At 43.4% G+C, this 18,775-nt stretch overlaps 1 protein-coding gene across 1 annotated transcript in view; it reads left to right on the forward strand.

The window, feature by feature from the left end:
• LOC147727626 (adhesion G protein-coupled receptor L3-like) overlaps positions 1 to 18,775 on the forward strand; it is a 542,888-nt gene that overhangs the window by 138,181 nt on the left and 385,932 nt on the right. The gene's annotated exons all lie outside the window — the stretch shown is intronic.

Raw genomic sequence — 18,775 nt, forward strand, 5'->3', positions numbered from 1 at the left:
TTGCCTCCGCTGCGGGCTGGCTGTTGTGGCCTCTGCTCCGCTTGGGGTCCTGGTTCTTTCCTTCTTGGCCTCTTTGTGGTTGGTCGATGTTTAGGGCTCCTGGTTCCTGGCACTGTTCCTCCCTTGCCTTCGGCTGCGCCTGGTTCCTCTCGTGGGTGCTTGCCTGTGTTCTGCCGGTGGTTCTTTGGGGTGTTTTGTCCCCTCTGCCTACGCTTGGGGGGCTTGTTCTGCCTTGGATGCGGCTCTTCTGTTCGGGTTCCTTCCTGCCTGCGCCTGTTCTCGGGCGTGGTGCCTTGTGGGGGGCCTGCCTGGGTCTTACCTTTGCTCCGGCCTGGGGCTTCTGGTGTTTTACGGGGGCCTTTTCTGTGGGCTTGGCCTGGCTGCTTCTGCTCTGGCTCTATGCTTGCCTTTGGCTTCGTTCTGCTGTTTCCTGGCCGCCCCTCCTGTTTCTGCCGGGGTGCCTGCCTTGGTTTGTTCCTGGTTGGGGCCTCCTGGCGGATGCCGGGTCCTGTCATGGATCCTGTTCTCCGGGTTGGTTTGCTGTCCCCGTGCTCCGCTGTCTGCGCGGTGTTTGTGTCTGGTTGGGCCGGGTTGGTGCCTGATTGGCCTTCTGGGGCTGCTGGCTGCTGTCTTTTCGCGGTGTAGTTCTGGTCTCGCCGGGTTCCCTTGGTGGGTGCCTGGCTGCGGTTTTGACTGGGGCGTGCCGCTCCTGCTTGTTGGGCTCCTTTTTGTGCTCTGCTTCCTGGCTGGTGTCCCTTTGGGTCCTGGCGGGGTGTTCTACATTGGGGCCGCTTCGGGGTGGCTCCTTCGGGGCCTTCTCATGCTTTGGTTCTCTTCCCGGGCTTGTTTTTTACCGGTGTTGGGGGCCTGTGTGGGGTTCTGTGTCTGCGGTTCTGCCGGCTTCATGCTGGTTGTGTGTGACTTCGGGCTGTGCCTTCTGGGTTTCGGGCTGTGCTGACCCTTTTTGGCCTGCTCTGGGGGTTTGTTGCTGGCCTTTTCCGGGTTCGTTCCTGGTTCTGTGGTCCTGGCTTGCTCCTTCCTCCCTTCCTTTCCCGGGCTTTGTTCCCTGTGTGGGTCTGTTTTAGCTGGCCCTTCCTCTCTGGTTGGGGTGCTGTTCTGTGGTGCTCGTGCCTCTGCGGGTCCCTCCCTCCGGGCTGCGGGTTGTCTGTGGTTTCCTGCTGCTTGATCCTCTGCTTTCCTTCGGGGTTTGCTTGGGCCTGCTGTTTCTCCTGTGTGGTCGGGTTGCTTGGCTCTGGTCCTGGCTTCCCGTTTCTGTTGGGGTTTGTTGGCCTCTTTTTGCGGTTTTGCTTGGCTCCTCTCCGGCGTTGCTGGGTTGGGGCCTAGTGGTTGTGGTCTGGGTGCTGTACTCCCTGGGCTTTCTTTTCCCGCTGCTCCTGCCCTTGCTGCTTGCCTGGCCTGGGTGTGGGGTTCCTGTGTCTTTTGGGCGCCTTCTTTGTGCTGCCCTCTGTGCCTCTTTGGCCGGCTGCTGGGGTTTCCCGGTTGCTCTGTGCTCCCCTCCTGCCTTGTGTTCCATCCCTTTGGGGTTGGGGTTTTTCGGGGCTTGTGGTCGGTTTCTCTGTTCCCGTCCTATGTTGAGTTTTCTTTGTTGCTGGTTTCCGGTCTTGTGGCCTCTCCTTGTTCGGTGGGCTTTCGGCTGGGTTCTGGGGTTCCTTCCCATCCCTGTCCTTTGGGTCGGGTTCTGGGTCCTGTTCGGCTCCTAAGTGCGCGTTGCCTACTGGGCCTCCGCGGTGGGGTTTCCTCCTCGGTTCTCTTGGACTTCTGTCCTTTCTTTTGGGGGTTTGGCCGTGTTTCTGGCCTGTGCTTCTCCTTCCCTTTAGGGCTGGGCGCTTGTGCCTGCGCTCTGTTGCCCGTTCCTTCTTTGGATTTCTTCCGGGTTGTCTCGTCTTCCTGGCGGGTCTGCCTGGCCCTGTGTGCCTTCCTGCTGGTTCTGGCCTGGGCGGTCTTCTCCGGTGGGTTGTTTTGGCGGGTCTTGGTGTCCTGGTCCTGGTCCAGGTCCCGGTTGCCGGTTTCTCGGGTTGGTGGCCTCCTTTCTTTGGGGCTCCGGTCCTTGTCCTTGCTATCCTGTTCTGGGTTTCGGGCCGGCCTGTTCCTGCGGTCTTCCTTTCCTCCTTCTCGGTGCTCCCTTGGGTGGCTGCTTTTGTTGTGGTTTCCTGGGTGTGCTTGTGCGTGCGGAAGGCCGGGTTTTCTGCTTTGGTATTCTCCACTTGTTAGAATGAAGGTGTCGAGGACGGAGGGACCTGGGGGTAATGTCCTATTACTTACCGGTAATCTTCATTACTCTGGGTCCCGTAGTCCTCGACACCTTCATGCGCCCCTCCCTCCCTCCCGGGCGGCCGGCCTTCCTGTCTGGGCTTGTTAGTACAGGAGGTCTGCTGGGTAAGTACTGCTTATGTACTCCCGGGGGGAGGGGCAGTATTAGTGTCCCAGCATTCCTCTTGTTTTTTTTTTCTGTCTGGAGATGGTTATCTCCACTTGTTAGAATGAAGGTGTCGAGGACTACGGGACCCGGAGTAATGAAGATTACCGGTAAGTAATAGGACATTTCTCAATACACAATGGTAACACAACATCTGATATCATCTTCCACACGAAACGTAGAGCGCAATGGAGGAGAGCATTCTTTGCCTTATTTAAGTTCTCATCCTCTTGGAAAACCGTGCATCGTCTAGTTATTTATATCTCCCACTCCCAGCTCTTCCAAGGGAGAGCAACCATCACCATCTACAATAACGGAACCATCCTCATGCAATCCACAGACAGTAGCTTAAGTCTCCTGGATAACATCTTCCACATTATTAGTGAACAAGTGGCTAAGCCCCATACTGCCACCCAAGCTACTTCCACCACCATTACTCAAAATATCACTTCGACAATTTCGTCCGACAGCCAGGCCCCTCCACCTCACCGCCCATTACGAGCATCGGCTTCTTGACACTACCTCCTTCCAGACCACACCCCCAGCACATCGCACCTCACCTCCCCAAACCCTCCACATCTACGCTCCCCTACTACACCGACCACTTCCCACATGGGAGACTTATGCCATTCCCACGCCAACTAACTCACATACTGTACTTCTTCCAAGCACGATTGAGACAGCATCTGCACCCCCTATTGAGATTGATTCCCCTCCATGCGCAACCATTGATCCCCCACCACTATCATCATCCCCTCCATAACGAACTCTACCGCTACCTCACCCTTGCTGCACAATGTTACTTTCAGCATGCACTCTCCCCATCACAGTCCACCCCCCCCGGCCAGACGATGCTACATAATAGGACACCCCACTAGCGCTTAGATAACACTCTGATCTTAGACCACTCATTGCACCTGAGTATACTTCCATTACCACCACCCCAGCCTGCCACACCCACAGCTTAGCTATCGTCTTCCATAATCCACCCATCCACACCCTCAGTCCCTCACCCCAGCCAGCCACACCCACAACTCAGCCATCGACATCCACTCCTTCGACTATACTAATACCGGCACCCGAACACAGACTGGACCAGACCACAATGAAGCCATTTACACTCACATCACAGGCACCTACCACACTCCTAACCGCTCCAGACCCTAGACTGGATGAAATCATGTCTACACTTTGCCAAGTCAAAAAAGACCTCCAAACTGTTAAAGAGGCCATATCGAGTCAATCATGGGGCGTTAGAACTACTAGACTCCCAAGCAAGCAATCTAGCAAGCCAGCAGGCAAGCTCCCGAAACACCTAACATTCACTGCGAACCCCACGTTACCCAGCTGGAAATCAATTCCTTCCCATAATAACTCAACCCGTCCAATTCGAAGCACCAATTCGTTCTCAGAGAGCGATCTCCTTTCTCTTCTGCACTCTTACGAACCCTCTCTTGCGATCCTCTTCACTACCACTGCACAGGCTATTCCCAACATCCCACCGAACCTTCACAGGACCTCTAAACAAAACACTAGAGGAATCATCAACAACAACTTAAGAAGAGTCTCTCTCACTCAGGACCCCTCTTCATCCCCCTTTACACCCCGTCTTAAATGCATGCTCCTAAACTGTAGATCGGCCTCCAGACACGCAGCAGACATAGCTGACCTCATTATCTCACAAGACCTGGATCTAATATTGTTAACTGAAACCTGGCTTTCGGAATCATCCTCACCAATCATCAACATCCTAGTACCCCCAAACTATGACATCATCAGACTGGATAGAATCATCAAGACAGGGGGTGGGATCGCTTGTATACATTGTAGCAACATCTCTATAAATAAATCTATATCCCCGTCATTCCCTTCTTGCCAATACATGTGCCTCAACATCTCCAGCAATGGCAAACCACTATACTCCTTGCACTCCATCGACCATCCACCAGGTGACAACCTTACCTTCACCGAACACTTCATAGATATGGTATCTACGAACAATGGGCATCAAAATACCCAAATATTTCTTGGCGACTTCAATCTCCATTGGAATGACCATAGTGATGCAGTGATCAATAGCCTCAAAAAGTCCCTCGATGATCTAGACTTCATCCAAATTTGCAACAGCCCTACACACAATAAAGGCTCTATCCTGGATATAATAATCTCCAAAAAAGACTCAGTTCAGCTTGAGTCGATCCAACCCTGTGACTGGTCTGACCATCACATCATCACCTTACTGATCAAGGAAACAGTGAAATTTAACTCTGCTCAATCCACAAGACCAAAAATTTGGAGAAGAGATCTAAAAAATATCAACCCTAACTTACTTCCATCTTCCAGCCACAACCTGCTTTTGCCCCCATCAGGATCTACCGAAGTCCAGGATCTCACCAACCACTCCCTCAATGCCATGACCTCCTTAATAAACGAGGTAGCCCCCCTGCAACTAAAGAGTCTCCACAAAAAATTCTAAACCCTGGTACAATGGTCTACTCAACGAAGATAGGAGGTCCCTCAGAACTGCGGCACGCAATTGGAGATCAGTGCCATCTGCCAATCATCTCATGATACTAAGGAAAAAGAGAAATGAATATTGCAGACAGATCAAGCGCACTAAAGCAGACTTTTTCAACCACCAATTAGATCAAGCAAGAAATCGGCCCCAAAAACTTTTTGAACTAATCAAAACCCAAGCCAACGTTGCACCTCAACAGCTACTAGACTTAGCTGGCCTTCAACCCAACTGCGAAGATGTCTCTGCCTTCTTCCTTCGGAGGACCAACAACATCAAGAAGGACCTTCTCAATGATTTAGTCTTACACTCAGGTCTGTATTTGAGAACCACCCCTACACTTCCAACGTCGCAACTCCAAATCCCCACAAAGCTTGACCTAAAACATGATGCAGCTTGGTCTTCCTTTGCTACTTATACTGAAGAAGATATATATGAGATTTTTACTGCCCTGAAGCCTGCTAATCATTTCATCGATCCCCTCCCCACAAATGCTGTTAAATACTTTTTGCCTCTTCTCATGCCTCTCTGGACCAAGATCATTAACAGTTCTGTTCAACAAGGCTGCATCCCGGATACCCTCAAAGTGGGTCAAGTATCACCCATTCTAAAGAAACCCACGGCGGACCCTACGGACCTAAACAACTATCGCCCTATTTTCAATATTCCTACCTTGGCCAAATTATTGGAAAAATGTGTTCACATCCAACTGACAAGGCATATTGATAATTGTGACCTTCTTAACAAATACCAATCAGGTTTCCGAGCAGGTCATAGTACAGAATCAGCCAAATATTCAAGAGAGGCTTTCAATGGCACTCAGTTGACATTATGAGACACAATTGAAATAACACAAAAGCATGAATGTTAAAGATTTTGCTGAACATTTTCCCCAAGGATATGCGTTACATGCATAGAGCCCAATCAGTACTTCCCATAGATAGCAGTTTATTGTGAATATTTTGATTAAATGAATATAGCATTAAAACTTGCAGAAACTTCATTTTACCTGAAGGAGGTTTTGGTATGTTTTGATATGTAGCTCCTTATCGATGTAGCCGGAGATCCATTTTTGGAACGTTAAATTTGTTATTAAGTAGTCTTTTTTCTATCTTCCTGATGGTTTCGCCAACACAAAATTACAAAATGGTCAGTTTTATTGTGATAAAAGTTCTACTTTCTTTACAGTGACATCAACAATCATGAACCTGCATGCTGTTTGTGGTGTTGGAGTGCTCTTGGGTCAGTTGTCAGAATACATCCTTTGCTCATTTGTTCTTTGATCAATTTTGGTAAATTTGTACTACACTGGAATTGGATGAGTAAGATTTCCACCATATTGAAAACTATAGAATGAGAACCATAATTCTGGAACATAAACTCAATACCCAGTCATATTTTTTTATTGGGAATGTGTCAGCTGCAATATATAATCTTTTTTTAATGAAGCCCCTGTCCTATGGTCAATTATGTTTTTATCAATCTTTATAATTCGCAATATATAATCTTTTTTTAATGAAGCTCCTGGTCTATGGTCAATTATGTTTTTATCAATCTTTATAATTCGTAAAAATGTTTTATGATTTCAACGATTTTAACAAAACATCATCTTATTTTTCAATGTAATCTTTTATGTATAATGCTTATACATGCTTTTATGGTGTAAAGAACCATAATAAAGTTGAACTGACTAACTAACATTGCCCAGTCTTGATGCTGTAATGCGGAAACCAGTGTATCACTCAATATACATATTTGGCAGGGAAAGTTTGAGGATAGAATTTGCCTGTTTTTCAGGGATATCATTTAACATCCCTCAAGGGCTGACCTTTAACTTTCTTATAGAAAAGGAATCAGAGCTATTTCAGACAATTAGAGATACAATCCGGTTAACTCATTTTGGGCGTATCATCCCCATGAAGTTAAGCTGAATGATTAAAATCCCTTGGGATTTCGGCTTTCAAAAACCTTTAGATATGCCTGGTAGAATGTCCAATAGATGAAAGTCAATCATGAACAAACAGATGCTGGTTAATAGTATACTGACTTTTACTTTCCTTCGACGAATGGACACGGTACTTTGGGGTAATTAAAACCACTGAAAACCCTTTAAGGTCTAAGGGCAGGTCATACTCACCAAGATAAGCAAAAAACTGTTTCAGAAAAAAAGGGTATCAATGTATTAATGTATTTCCTGGTTTAAATAATATCAAAGTGTTGTAGGTTAGCAGACTCATCCCATTTGGATGGTATAGATTCTGTTGCTGTAGTGCTGAAGTGCATTACTGGTAAAAATACAGGAAGAGATTCATACCTTTAACCCATAAAGGTCCTTTAGAGGATTGTTTATATGAGGGTAATCCAGGGGAAAGATTATGTGCCTTTCAACTTTGTTCATGAAAACATTGAGGGACGTGGAACAATTTCACCGAAATGAAAGCATGCCACGTACACGCCCTCCAAGTTCAAAACTGAGTGAATTTGTAAAACCGTTTGAGGCTGGTGCTTGATGTTGCCGCAAAGAGGAGCGTGCAAGAAATATAACCTATGTTTACTTAAGCGCAGGAAGTACATCTTTTTCGTAATTCATTTAACTGTTATTCATGTGTAATTATACATTCCACATAGCATGCTTACGTCATTTCATGCATAAATGCATGTTATTGGCGAACATAGGTAACTTACACAATTTCTCAAAACCCATGATTGCATGATGTAAATCCAGCTGCGTAACGCAAGCCCCCGTGGTGCAGGGAGGCCCCTACTTTTCGAGAGGGCTCCCATTGAGCCCAATGCCAAGAAATATCTGTAACATATGGGAGTCTTGAGGGCCCCTCATCACATTCTGCAGGAGGACCCCATCATTTTGCATTTCGCTACTGGGTATAACATGAATATTTAGAACATATTTTCACTTTGCAGTTCAATTCTCCTTATTATTTTTTTGCTTATATGTCAGCAGTTCCTAGACATGCATTGTAAATGGTGTAGGTTAGGTGTTTAGATAAGTTTGGCAAATGCATTCCAAATCATCTGTGACTCGGTAGGCCTGTGGATGCCAAACTTGCATTGCTCATCATTGACTCTCATACATGAAAACCTTGCTGATTCAGGTGGGAGACTACAGATTTCAAGGCTACTCTCCCACCTCCTGATTGCTGCATGCAAGATAGCAGGGGCTGGTCTTGTGTGACTTGGATTATGCGCTGCCAGTAACCTGCTCCTGCAAGCAAGTGCACAACACTTTGTCATGCTTTCTCTGCCTACCATAGCGATTTCTCTGTGTGATCCTGACGGGTATGGAAAAAACGTAAATGTGAATTTATGATTTCCGATCCTGCAACAGCACACTTGCATGTCCAACACACACAGACAGACCCAATGCAGACCGTAATCGAAGTCAATGGGCTAAATATATTCTCCCTATTATTTTTTTGAAACCTCACACTTTCCTCTTCCAAATGTTGGCATGTATGCTGATGCTCACCCGGGGTGCTCCCTCTTTTACGCCACTTAGAAAATATCTAACTCACGTTTAGAACACACCCTTGCACATTACACTTTTGTGAATCATGTAGACAATACAGACAGTACTTTGGGTGATTTTCGAGGCATAAACCCAACATACCTCTAAAAAAAGGATAGTTAAGGGCAGCAATAGGTTTATTTTACATTCATTTTATGTTCATTGCAACTCTCTGAGTCCAGTGTACAAAGACATTTCCCTGACTTTCTCTTACAGTAGTTTAGAATTCCATGAATAACCTATCCTGAAATTCATGAGTAAACCAGAAGTAGTTCAAGAGTAAGTCATACTAACCCATACAACAATCCTTGAGAATCAGACCCTAAGTGTTTGGAGTAAAGCTGATCAAGTGTGTGAGTGCAGGGATAGGTATGTCAAACACCTCGTCTAGTTATCATTTTCAATGTAAAACTAATCATGCTTGCCTAAGAGTCTGATAATGTAAGGTATGAAACAATGGATCGTAACCACAGGAGAACACGTTTTAGTTGACACACTGGGCACATGAAGAAACGCCTGTGCCCATTTGAGAAATGATTTAAAACCACAGAATGTGCATTTTTATAATTTAAAGTATGGGTTCCTAAGAGTGGAATGTTCCAGTGGTTTTGTCGTAGATGACACACCTCTCACTAAGCATCTAGCAAAACCCTACAATTATAGCGGTGTCTTTAATAAATGGGTTGTTTAGACCGATGGCTAGTTAATTATCTCTTCTGTTTTGCGCAATCATAGGATATCCGTTCAAATAAGTCACTCTTCCACTTGTAACAGTGGTAGTAGTGCTCTCCACAGAAAGAGCAGAGCACCGGTGTGTAAAAATTGCAAAGCTTCAACCTTTGTTGCGATCCCAGTGGACAGCCATACTCCTAATATTTGCTGATTCGAAGTTTCACCACCTAGTGGCTTTGTGGCTGTTCCCTTGCTTTGAGCACCTTATCTCTGGCAGTAGCCTGGAAATTTAATGTAATTGTTGTGTCTTATTATTTTCTGAGAAGAGCACTGAGAATGGATTACCTAAAAACTGACATGAAGACTATCATTCCACGTGGCGTTGGCCTTAATTCAATGTAAACAAATAAGAGAGCTATTCAATGTGTTTTTCTGTAAAGCAGTTAAAAACACAGAGCAACCTCGAAAAGGCATTCAGACAAAATGGTGACCCATTTTTCCAGCTAAGCCATGTTTACCCTACTGCATACCTGCCCACAGGGACACCTAGCTTGAGTGAGATTTTGACACCAATACGCTACCTTTATCGCAGCATTTTGAGTTTGTTGTTCCATTCTATTACCACCACCTCGCCTGAGATTGCTGCCTTCATCCATGCTGTGTCTTCTTGGGAAAGCTTGGGTTCCATCAATGATGTCTACCCCCTTCAACCTCATAGATATACCACTGTTCTTTCAATCTCCCACTGAGCTAATAAATGGTTGTTTCTTTTAAAATATTTATAAGGATGAGGTATGTGAATGTTTGAACCCTCGTGCCCAATGGCCTATAACATGATATGCCTGTCTTAGTAGTGAGGTGCATATAATTGTAAAATATGCTGTAGGTATTCATATGAAACAAATATTTTGTTCCTCTTCAAATCCAAGAGCAGAAACCTTACCACGTTGATACCATTGCCTTCACTATGGTGTATGGCACTTCGGAATGTGGTTCAGTTCTAAATAGAATGTAGTTGGGGCACTACTCACAGATACAGCGGCGTAACACCAACATTTTCCAACTATATTAATTCTCCAATACTATTGCACCACTTTCTACTTTACATACTGAATCTACATTCCATATATATATGGTCACCTCAAAGTGACACCCCCACTCCTTGAGCATCAACTGCTCTACTCTGCTCTTGTACTTGTCAATTGAGTTTCCTTGTCCCAAATTTAGAATGACCAAATCCATTCCTCTGGCCCACACAACTACTCTTAGCAAAACTCCCCATGTAAACAACAATCCGGATGATTAGCTACAGTTGAACGATCCTAGTTATTATTTTTTTTTAGAGTTTTATATAGCGCAAACTAGACCAGAGAATCGGATATTAGAGCGCTTTACATGAGCACCAGTTTCGATTCACAAATTAATTCTATGTCTTGTGTATTACTCCTGATTTAGTTGTGAATTTCTCCTGAATTACTAGGCGTGAGATACATACTTTCACATCTAGGAGGTTTTTGTGAATTTGATATTTTTCAATACACGCTGCCACCCCCTCCCCCTTCACAAACCAAAACTTTGGGACTAGTTTACAAAGACTTTGCTTTCACTTACTGTTGTAGTACTTCTGTATTTCAGACGTTAACCAGGGGCAACCACGCCTTACTTATGAAATTCATGAGCAAGCCATGAGAACTACAAGATTAAGTCACACTTACGTAAACACCAATCTATGTGAATCGTGCCAATTGAATTTAACAATATCTTAGATATGATTCCTTCCATTCTCAAATTTGCACATTTGCCTTCTGTTTATTATTTTGACCTATATTGGTGCTATTCTCTGTTTCATACTCTATATTCAGATTCCTTTTCTTCTTCCCTTGGGACGTCCCTCTGTGTTTACCTACATTACCTGCTGCCCCTAACCCCATAAAGGTCTGGAAGAAGAGGCCAGTCATAACATGGAAGGGCAACTTCCAGTTAGAATGCCAAGGCAATGCAATGGTACCTGAGAGACAACATGAAAATAAACATACCTACAACTCTTTATAGAGTCCACTGCATCCTCCCCCAGCTAAAGTCATTGAACTGGAATGGTGTAATGTTCATGTCATTATCACGTCTTTAGTTTGGTGAGGCTGTGCAGTAAGCCCTTTTCAAGTTGAAGGGTGACCTTCCACCCCAAAATATAAAAAGTAGAACATTAACCCCACCGATGCTGCTGACGTTCAGCGGACGTCGCATGCACTACCTCGGTAGTGCTGCGCACGATCGTTGAACGTCGTGGCCCCGCCCACGCAATAGAACGTTCCGCACTAGCACGGAACGTTCAGCGCAGGCAAGGGGTTAAATTCCTCTTTTTAGTGCCATTCCTTCTTTTAATGTCAGCAATACTTGGATCATGCCACAGCCACTCTGCCTTTTCTTCAGAGCACTTTAGAAGCTGTGCAGGGGTGCTCTGCTCTGTAAATCATCCTCGCCTACCGCACACTATAGCTCATCGAGCTATAATGCATGCATTTAACACAAGCACACCTCAACCACGAGATGCAAATGGAGGCGCCCCGTAGCTCCTCAAAGGGACATGATAGATGCATCTCAATTCATACATGCTAAAGCAGGGCTCATCTTGTGGGCTGGAATTAAAAACCCTTGAAACGTAACAAAACGCATATATCACCATGTAGTGGCACAGCCTGGTTGTGGAGATGTATTTTGATGCTGAACCTAGCCTGCTTATATGCAAAAGATGCATGCTGCTCTTTTTAGCATGCAGCTGCCCTGTCAAAGGTGCATTTGCGTGATGCAAATCTCTCTGTTTGCATCTCAGACAAATATCTGGATGCCTTCTGTCTAATCCCTTTTTAGAGGTATGCAAATTAGATACATTACCTTGACTGAACACTAATGAGGATCTCCAGTTTCTACAACACTGAAAGTACCTGAAATGCTAGTTATATTACAGTGTGTATCTTTCTCAGTTGCTTGCCTGTGCATAGCTTGATTATTTCAGAAACTGGTTCTGGGCCATTTCAGGGGTGTAGCTACCACTGCTGCAGCACGATCAATCCACCGGGGTCCAGAGGTGGGAGGAGGCGCAGATGATGTTGGGCCTGGTGGCTCAGTGGACTAATGCGTCCACTGCAGGGGTCTGTGTTCGACCTCATGGTCACAGGTTCACATCCCGGCAAGTCTACTCAGTCTCTCATCTCTTCCCAGGTCCATAAAATGAGTACCATCGAGTTGGGTAAAAATAAACATCTGTTATTCAGCGCCAAGATGCCCTTTTGGGGTTTAAAGTTTGATTTACAAATATGCATGTTATGGTATTTCATTGGCTGCCTGTTCTGGTTTTCTGAAATGAGACAGTGCATGCCAGAGGCCTGGCTGTGTTTAGTTTTCAAGGGGAGGGGTACAGAGAAAAAAGAGGATAAGGGAACAATACAAACAAGAGAGGAATAGATGAAAGAAAAGGAGAGGGTGAAACAACAGGCGGTAGGGCAGGAAAAGGTGACAGAATTAGAGAAAGAAATAAGGGGGAGCAAGAAAAAGAAAGAGGAGGAGGAGCAAAGTGGGCAAGGGAAGATGAAGAGAAAAGAATCAGAAATAAGGAGAAAATGGAGGGGGATATGAGGATGAGCAAAAGACACAAGAGGCTGAAGAGATAGGGAATGAAGAAGGGGAGAGCACTAAATGGAGATGAGAGGAGAATGAGGTCACGATAGGGAGGCGAGAAAGAAAGACAATTAGAATGGGGAACTTGGAAACCCATAAATTGCGTGAGTGCAGCAGGTGCAATGACACCGGTGTCCAGCGGTGTAATGGGCGCGCTGTGCCTCATTTATAGCAGTATTTTAATACCGGTTGAGGGGCCTAGATTCATTACTTGCACTAGAGCCCATGCCCCCTGGGCCACGCCACTGGGTACATTTACTTGTTGATCAGTTATCACCATCTGTCCACATGTCATAAATGATGTGTCTGTGTTAAAATCACAAGGTATGTTATTAACAGTTGAGTGGCCAGTATCTCCGATTCTCAAACATGCACATACAATCCACACACACCTCTACCACTCACACCCTGCAAGAGGTCAAGTCGGTCACTGCCCTTGGAGGAATATAACATGTGAGCAGGAGCACATTTGTTTAAAACATTTTCAATAATTAAATCAAATTGCAGGCACTACTTTTTAACAGTGAGGATGACCTTTTTTTAAATAGTTATTGGTGTACAAGTAGTCTTTCACACCATGTCTTAAAATAGGATAATGTTATTTGTGTGTGGATGTGTGGGTGAAAATATTTTAATTTAAACTTCAAACTTTGGCATAAATGTGGCCCGTTTAGTAAGGGATGACATAAGAATGAGTTATGTAGGCCTAAATATAGATTCTCTTACTTTTGTGATAGAATTTGACTAAAGTAAAATCATTTTAAAAATATCTGGGACCTCCTGCACAAAGAATGTATTAGGTAAAAGAAGTCGTAATGTGCGCACCTACTTTTACCAAATGCATTTTTAATTTTCAGTTCACAAAATACAGAATAGTAGTGGGTCGCAATTCGACCTACATCTTTAATATTTATGAGGTAGGTCTCAATGTATAACCCACTACGATTGGCTGCAATCTCAGTATGGTGGCCTGCAGGGGTCAATAGACCACCATGTCTGCTATTGCTTTTAAATGAAGCATTTATAATCCAGCCCATATTTCCTAAGAGGAAAACGAGATGCATTTTAAAAAAGAAAATGAAAATGTTTACTATATAATTTTTTAGGCTATGGCCCTGGTATTTTGCCTCAAAATGTTTTTTTCACCATTCTCAAAGGGGAAGGGGTCCCTTGGGGATCCCTTCTTATTTGCGAATAGGTTACCACCTCCTTTGAGTTGGTGGTAGAAAATGAATGATTTTTAGACCGAATTTCAGCCACAAACCATTTACATACCTTAAGAAATTGGTATTTAGAAGATACACCCTTCAAACGCCCCTTCCAAATAGCATTTCATTAATGTTCCCTAAACCAATTTAACAAATCAAAAACAGTTTCCATGTCTTAACCCCTTGCATGCTGATGACAGAACGGTTCCGTCATCAGCATCGGTTGAGCTGTGCTGATGACGGAACCGTTCCGTCATGACTCCGCCCGCGCAAGGCGGAGTCAGCACAGGCGGAAAATACGCCCCGCACGCAAGGGGTTAAATGGGTTTTGTACAGAGTTTTAGCATTTGCAAACCTTCAGATTTACTGAATCAGAGGGCTTGTGAAGGCCCTTAGATATATATCTCAAATAGTTAGTTAAACCACAAATGACTTCTACTCATCTAGCATAAACAACTTTCAAAAACATGAGCACAAGAAAGTCTTTTTGGTTGGTTACAGCAACACATTTCAAAATCAGTTTTAAAATACTACACAACTGGAAAACCATACCTGCCCTTGTCCTAAATCCTTTTTGGGCCAGAATAATACCTGCCCTTGTCTCAAATCCTTTTGGGGCCAGAACCATGCCTGCCTTTCCTTGAGTACTTGTTGAGTTTCGTTGAAAAGTATACCCTATATTTATTCTTGTACGCAATATAAGACTACCTTCTCAAACAACTATGAATGTGGTATTGAACACACCTCATCCACTGTATAGAAATAACTCTGTTAAAAATATGTGTCCGTCATTTGATAACTATGCTACATGAAAGTCACAGTCTATTTCAAAAGGGGCATGGGCTGTGCGATATACTCCTAATTCTGATAAAAGTTAATTTGTTGGGGAGTTTGCTGATATCTTTGGTATAACCACTGTAAGCTCTCTTGTCAAGTTTCCAGCACCACCAAATTATTTAAATTGAGGTAAAATAGCAAACGAGTCCCCAATGCCCGCAGTGACATTTAGTTTAGAATTGAACTATAACATTTTGTACCAGACTCTGTTCCTTTTTAATATGCCCCACAACAGTGGTTCTTAATTTGCTGCCCACGGACCCCTGTAGTATCCCAGTACCTACTCAGGGGATTTGCAACTGTTTAGAAAATTACAATTTTTTGCAGATTAATAAAGTATATATAAATAAAGAAGCAAAATGTAAAAAAAAGTTGACATCCTTAGCTTGATTTGTGGGAGCAGTGGACAATTGATGGCAAACGCTGACACAAAGACAGCATGCATTAGGAGGAAAAAAGACAGAGATATGCTAAAGTCTAGCATACCACTTCGACTTTTAGAATTACATTTCGAATTTAGACAAGCTTTAACATTCCCAGTAAAATTAAAATTTTCTGTATTATTGAATTACATAAAATATTTCACAATTTGTTAATTTGTTTGATGTATGCTTGTTTCGGGTATTTTTGTGTATTGTTTTGAGGTTCAAATTGTAAGAACTGCTTATGCTTAGGTCCTCGTTTTCCAGTGGTGATTCAGTGGGGTTCCCCGGATTCCAGTAGTGATGCAGTGGGGGTCTACAGAAGTTAAATAGTTTAAGAACCACTACCCAAGATTTCCTAAGGTATTACACCCAAACGTTTCCCAATGGATGTTTATTTTAGATCCTATTAGGGATATAAATTCCACACTTTAAATCAACGAAGCTGGCAAAGCATAACAATGGTTCCTATTGATATTTAGTAATTAAATTTATCACCCTGTCACTCACAACCATGAATTACAAGATATTGAATCATTACTGCCCAGAGCAAGTATAACATAGAAATTCACCATGTTTTGAAAAATGTATTCCGCCAATGCATCAAATATTTAATTGACTCTCCTGCATGTGGTAGGGTGCATTTTCAATTTGTTTCTAATGGCTTTCGAATGATCCATAATTAGACAGACTGAGCACATAGAATAGCTGAGTTTTTCTGCAAACATAAATCTCTGCATACGGAACATGCTCATGATATAAGGCCTGCCATGAAGAGTCATAGGTTTGTCTCATTTATTTATAATTAGAGCAAAGACAAAAAAGGTACTAAGTGGAATGGCTTAAAATATTCATAATGTGAGTCTTCATTACTGAACTTGTCCTAATCAGTAGCGACAAGGGTCTCGAAAATGCTGGAAAGAAGCGGGGCCAGACAATCTGCTCAGGTAATGAATACATTGCACCTCTGCACTAAAACATAAAATATTAGATTTTCTACAAACCCTCTCAATGTATATTTGTTCATTTTTCATTTTTACAATCAACATCTTTTTTCTATGGGAGATGGTAGATATGTTTCATTTATGTTTTCATCATGAAACAATGTGACCTGAACATTTGTGAAATGGTTCCATAAGTCTTTTTCCACCAGGTTAAATTATGACTTCAAAGTAAAAGATTTGTTCTAGCTGGTATTTTTGAAATCACTGCTGGCATCTAGCATATTGCATTTCCCCAATGTAGCCAAGTTGGGCTAAAATATTTGGTATAATTCAAGGAAAGCGAAGATGTGTAAAACATTTTTTAAGCTGTGCTTGAATCAACTTGAAATTCTGCTTCTGATAAATTTACTTTGATATTGCCAAATGTTTTTAAGTTGTAACCAATGCATCTTCCATAATAAACAGTGGGGCATATTTACTATGTTTTCTTGTAATGCAGGGTTGCAAGCAAAGTTGCTGTACTGTGTGAAATGGAGATAACTGAAATACGCCATGTTTTTGCTATGGCAGGCTTCTGCTCCCTCTTAGTGGTACCTTACTAGTACCAACATAGGCACCCTTGCACCATTTATTTTATTGATGTATTTATTTATTTGTTGAGCGCAACATTTATCCCGAGGGATGTCACGGCGCTAAGGACTATGTTGGCGGATGGGAGCTAGATTGGCTGTGTATCGTGCATCAGTTTTTGGGGAAGAGATGTGTTTTGAGTTCCTTCCTAAAGATGTTGTAGTTGGTAGTTAACCTAAGTTCCAATGGGAGTTCATTCCAGTGTCGTGCGGCTAGGTAAGAAAAGGTATGTCCTCCTGCTTTGATCTATTTTATTTTCTTTGTTTTGGCAAGAGCAAGGTGTTGTGACCTTAGTGGTCTAGCAGGGGAGTAGAAATGTAGCTTGTTCTGAAGAATAGTGGGTCCTTTGTTGTTGAGTGTCTTGTGGGCATGACCTATGAGTTTGAAGCAGTCTCTTTGGCGCATGGGCAGCCAGTGAAGTTGTTTTAGGCATTCTTTGGCGGAGCTGTATTTGCCTTTTCTGCAAACTAGCTTAGCTGCAGCGTTTTGCACTACCTGCAGTCGTTGAAATAGGTAATCTGGCATGCCTACAAAAAGTGCGTTCCCATAGTCCAGCCTGCTGACCAGTAGGGCCTGTGTGACTGACTTCTTGCTTTCTAGGGGAATTCATGTGAAGAGACTTCTCAGAAGTTTTAGAGTAGCAAAGCTTTTCCCACACAGGGCTCGGATGTGGGCCTGCATGGATAGTGTGTCATCGACTGTAATGCCTAGATTTTTGGCCGAGTGCTTGGGTGCCGGGGCATCTCCTAGCGTGTCGGGCCACCATGAGTTGTCCCATATATGTTTTGCCTCACCGAACAGTAGAATCTCGGTTTTATCCGCATTTAGTTTGAGGCAGTGATCTGCCATCCATGCGGCCATTTCCGTTAGGCAGTTGTTGAGTCTTAGTTTGCTGTCTTCATGCCCCTTCCCCAACCTAATTATCAGTTGTGTGTCATCCGCATAGGAGCATACCTCCAGACCCCATGATGCAATTAATGTTTTTGTGCAAGAAGGTATACCTTCCTACATGAAACAATCCTCAGAGTAAATTTCTTCTTTCTATGCTTTAAACAGAATGCATCATGCATAGAAAGAGGAAGTAATAAGGAGAAATATTTCTCCCTGTTATGCCTCTCTGTGGTCGGTGCAGGTTTTCGGCACAATCCCAGGTTTACTGCCTTTAGTAAATCTGGGATTGCGTCAAATTCTATGGGTAGATGCATGGGAGTGACAATGCTCCACCCATGGATCACCCATGGATCACATACCAATATGAAATGTGATGTGCAAGCTGCTGCGTTGCATTGTATTTCTTTACAAAGTCACGCCGGGATGTGCAAATCGCTTCTTGCGTGGCTCTTTAAATCTTTCTGTAGTAACACAAGGACAATGGAAAGGCCTAGTAAAATCGTTCTCTTGTATTAACCCTTTCAATGCCCATGACGGAACGGTTCCATCATGAGCATCGGTCGAGCTGTGCTCATGACGGAACCGTTCCGTCATGACCACACCCATTTACATTAGGGCCCAGCACCGGGGGTAAATCTGCACCGCATGGATGAGGTTAATAGAAGTGGAACTTACACAGTGTTTGGCTGCAATAGCACGGAAGCAAGAAAAACTACATATTTTCAATTAACTCACTGTGTAGAGACCATTTTTTAAATGTTATCAATAATCAGAGATGGTGGATAAAAAAAAGCACTGCTGATTAAAGCACATTACAATGGTATTATTTTAACACGATGATTTTTTAAATTCTCTGTGTGTGTGTATATATATATATATATATATATATATATATATATATATATATATATATATATATATATATATATATTATTGAATGATTGCATTTGCATTAATGTATCAATCTATTTTTACATTGATTAGGGTAACGTGATGATTTCCATTGCCTACAAGTTGA

This window comes from Lissotriton vulgaris, chromosome 3_1 (genome assembly GCF_964263255.1).
Source record: "Lissotriton vulgaris chromosome 3_1, aLisVul1.2, whole genome shotgun sequence".
NCBI lineage: Eukaryota > Metazoa > Chordata > Amphibia > Caudata > Salamandridae > Lissotriton > Lissotriton vulgaris.